Source organism: Tenrec ecaudatus, chromosome 16 (genome assembly GCF_050624435.1).
Source record: "Tenrec ecaudatus isolate mTenEca1 chromosome 16, mTenEca1.hap1, whole genome shotgun sequence".
Classification (NCBI taxonomy): domain Eukaryota; kingdom Metazoa; phylum Chordata; class Mammalia; order Afrosoricida; family Tenrecidae; genus Tenrec; species Tenrec ecaudatus.
The window spans coordinates 91905773-91910305 of NC_134545.1; the positions used below are offsets into that span (position 1 = coordinate 91905773).

The 4533-nt window shown below is 42.2% G+C and overlaps 1 pseudogene; it reads left to right on the forward strand.

The window, feature by feature from the left end:
- Positions 1–3776: 3776 nt before the first annotated feature.
- On the forward strand, positions 3777–4217 carry LOC142429676 (ubiquitin-conjugating enzyme E2 D2 pseudogene; annotated as a pseudogene).
- The last annotated feature ends 316 nt before the right edge of the window (positions 4218–4533 follow it).

Below are 4533 nucleotides of genomic sequence, written 5' to 3' on the forward strand. Positions count from 1 at the left end.
AAGTAAAAAATCCATGCTGCCCTGGAGGCATTAGCAAAAACAAGGTTATAGAAAATGACAGAATAGCAATGGAAATGTTTCAAACATTGATGCAGATATGCCATCAATAAATAAATTTTTAAAAATGTGAAGGGTGCAGACAACATCTGTGCTGGAAAACATCTTTGCCTGCCCTTGCTTGCCCTTCATGTGACTTTAAGGGCCACCGTGTGTGTGTGTGTGTGTGTGTGTGTGTGTGTGTGTTTGGGGTGGGGACAGATGGCAATGAGGGACAGGGCACTGATCCACCCAAGGGGAGGGTATTGTTTATGTGGGCACAGGGATGGGAGAGAAAGAGTAGAGCTCATTCCAGTGCACAAATTCTGCGGGAGAAGCTCATTCACAGAGAAAACATTCAGCTCGAGACATGACGTCCCCTCTCCAGATGACAGTCCCACTAAGGCTGGCCCTGAAGATACAGCTCTGAGAACAGCCGGTCTGACCTGCCCACATGGGGGAAAACCAAGAAGGGAGTGTAACAGACCAGTAATGGGAACAAAACCACCGACTTCCTGAAGAATCCCGATTTAACTTCTGACTCCGGGGGCAGCACTTGGCACCGTATCTGAACTGGTTGGGGGTTACTCATAAGGGGGCCACACTGAAAGCCAAAAGGTGTAAGGGGTGTGGGGGGACATTAGTCTGCATCCCTGATGGCACAAAGAGCAATGGGGACTTGTAGGATGCACACCTTTCAGACACAAAGCCTGCAAACTAAAAGGGTATAAGTGCTGTTAGGTAAGCGGAACCCGGGATATTGAACCCTGAAAGAAAAGGACATTGGGCTCATGGATTACAACAGGTCCTGCTAGCAATTTAACAGAGAGATATTCATCTGTGCTTGGTCAGGATACCAGCTAAACTTGGAACTATTTATATGGTCTTCTTCTTCTTCTTCTGTTGTTGTTGTTGTTGTTGTTGTTGTTGTTGTTGTTGTTGTTGTTGTTCTTCTTCTTCTTCTTCTTCTTCTTCTTCTTCTTCTTCTTCTTCTTCTTCTTCTTCTTCTTCTTCTTCTTCTTCTTCTTCTTCTTCTTCTTCTATTGGTGTCTATTTATATAGGATAGGCAGGATAAGCAATCCCAAGCATACATGGTTGGGGAGGAATGTCATGGAAGGGAGGCAGGAGGAGGTGATGGGTTGTGGTAGTTACATCATCTGGTGTCAATTTGGAACTTGACAGGATTAGGAGTGAAGGGGTGGCGTCTAGTCTGTCAATCGGATCATAGCCAATGAGGCCTCTGTGTGGGCATGGCTTTCTCCAGAGAATTCTGGGAAAGCTGGGATTTCCTCCTTGGAGGCAGAAGACACACTCTTTCTCTGTTGACTCCCTGAGAGACATTTCAGCTGACAAGACACAAGGAACTACTATAGTGCCCTGAGCTGGAGAAGCCACATGGATCTACCCTGATGCAACCATACTTCTGAAGCTGGAGAAGCCACAAAGAGACCCCTTCCTGTGCTGAGACGGTTACAATGTCACTAGATCTAAAGACTTTCTACACACTGGGCCTGTGATTGTCCTGCATTCAGCATTTACTGCATGCGTTTCATGAGTTTGAAAAGGCCTTTATACATTGGTATCAGACATATGGGCTAATATCAGACTTATGGGCTTGGGCTGAACTAGGTTGAGATGCTCTCTAATGTATAATTACCCTTGATATAAAACTCTCTCTTATACACATATGAATTTCTATCTATCTGTTTCTCTAGTCTACCCAGACGAACACAGGGCTGAACCAATAACAATAGGGACAGGGGACCAGCAAGGGCTCTAAAATTGACAATGAGGAGGGTGTAGTGTTACGGGTAGTGTTGGATCAATTGAAATGTGGTAAGAGGAATTACTGAGAGGGGAACGATAGGTAAATATGATAGTGGGACAGGAGTAAAGAAAAAGAGTAAATAAAAAGAAAGTATACATAGGAATAAATATAGATATGTATATATGTAAATATATAACTATAAGTGTATCTATATATATGTAGATATATGTGTAAATACAAAAGAGAAGCAGAAGTACTTTGGGGCTCTACTTAAATCTTACCTTAGTACAAGAACGGTTTGTTCTCATAAAGTGGCTCTGTACAGTACTCATCTTCCTGACAGGATTAATGAAAACAAAATGGGTGCATAAGCAAATGTGGTGAAAAAAGTTGATGGTGCCTGACTATCAAAAGACATAGCATCTTGGGTCTTAAAGCATTGGAGTTAAACAAGTGGCCATCTAGCAAGAAAGCAACAAAGCCCACATGGAAGAAGCACACTAGTAGTGTGATCATTAGGTGCTTATAGGAATAGGGTTCCAGAAGTTCAAAATCAAGAAATCAGATTGATGAGAATGAGTATGGACAAAGTGGAGACCCACAACCCACCTGTTAGAAAATTTGGCAATCCCTCATAGAAGGGCCACATGGAAGGGATGCTACATCCAGGTTGTGGTATGGCACTGATGAGACATATAACCATTCTTCAGCTATTTAATATTTCCTCCCCTTCTATTATGGCCTTTGTTTTACATCATTAGTCTTGTTTGACCTGCATGGATTAATTTATATAACGAAGATTTTTTGATACATGAATACCAAGATAGATAACCCTTCAGAAATAGTAACAGGAGTAATGATTTCCTGAGATTATGGGACTATGGGGGTGGGAGTAGGGGGGACAAGTGGGAGCTGCTAGCAAGGATGGCTGTATAGCCCCACTCAAGGGGAGCAAATAACAGAATTGTAGGTGAATGGCTATATTAGATAGAGTAAGATAAGGAAAAAAATAATAAGAAGAATAAAGATATATAAGAAGAATAATAAGTTCTTATAATATAATAAGCTCCTTGGGGGAGGGGAAGGAGGGAAGGATAAAGGGGAACTGACAGGAAAGTTCAAAAGGAAAGAAAATGTTTGGAAACTGGTAGCAATTCTATAGTTATGCTTGATCTAATTGAATTATGGATTGTTATAATATCTGCAAGATCTCACAATAAAATGACTAATAAAAAAAGAAAATATATGATGCAGAACTAGAAGAACTCACTAGTCTATGCCTAGAAATTTGGAAAACAGGGGCCTGGCCAACTAACTGGAAGAGACATACTTGTGTCCATTCCAAAGAGAGGTCCCCTGACAGAATGCAGAAATTATTAGACAATATCACTAATATCAAACAAGACTGGGTGTGTTCAGGGTAGTGATGTCATGAGTTATTATTAGTATCACATCCAAATACAATTTTACTGAAAATAATTCTAAAACGATTTCAGCAATACTGACCGGGAGCTGCCAGAATCAAGTTGGATTAAAAAAAGGACATGGTACAAGGGATATCAGCAGGATCTTGGCTAGCAGCAGATAATTTAAGAAAGATATTTACATGTGTTTTATTGACAAAGCAGAGGCATTTGATTGTATTGGTCTTAACAAACTATGGTTAGTATTGTCAAAAATGGGAGTCCCGAGCCCTTAAGCGTACTCAGGTGGGGCTTGTACAGAGAGCAATATGCAGTGATTGTTACAGAACAAAGGGTTACTGCATGGCTTACACCCAGGAAAGGTGTAGAAAGGGGCAGCCATGGAGTGAGTAGATGACGGATGCATCAGGTCAGGAGTTGGGTATGCCTCTGTTTCAGTGGGCCCCAGCCCAGGTTCTGGAGCCCCCATATCATGAGCTTTGCATCCCTTTGTACCTTTCCTCACCCCATCCCCACCCCAGGAGGAGCCTGCAAACCGCCTCCCCCAATGACTATGAAGAGAATCCACAAGTAAGTGAACGTCCTGGGACGGGACCACCCAGCTGTGTTCAGTGGGTTCTTTTTGAAATGATGTGTTCCATGAGCAAGTTACCATAATGGTGTCAAATGACAGTGCCTACCAGAGTGGAGGATTTTTCTTGACAATTCATTTCCAGACAGTTTACCCCTTCCAACCACCTATGGTTGCATTTGCTTCAAAATTATACCATCCAAAACTTAACAATAGTGGCAACATTTATCCTGATATTCGGCTGTCCCAGTGGTCTCTGGCACCATTGACTCCAAGGTGATTCTGTCCATCTGATCTCTGTTGTGTGATTCCAATTCAGCTGATCTGCGTGTGCCCGAGACTGCTAAGATCTATGAAAGTGACAGAGAAAAGTACAACAGAATAGCTTGGGAATGGACTCAGAAGTATGCAATGTGATTAAAGACATCATTGGGAACTCTGTAGACATAAAGATATGGGAACTCTGAAAGCGACAAAAAAATAAATACAACTAAAATCAGGAAATGTGTGTGTCAGGGTTTCATCCTCTCGCCATGCTTAATTCATTCTGTAAGCTGAGGAAAGCATCTGAGACACCAGAGAAGAACACAGCATCGATTGGAGAAGGCTTACTGACAGCCTGCGGTGTGCAGTGGACAGAACCTTGCTTGCTGCAAGCCAAGAGGACTGGAAACATATTCTGATGAAGATCAAAGTCTTGAGTCTTCTGTATGAATTTGTCCTTGGTACTGCA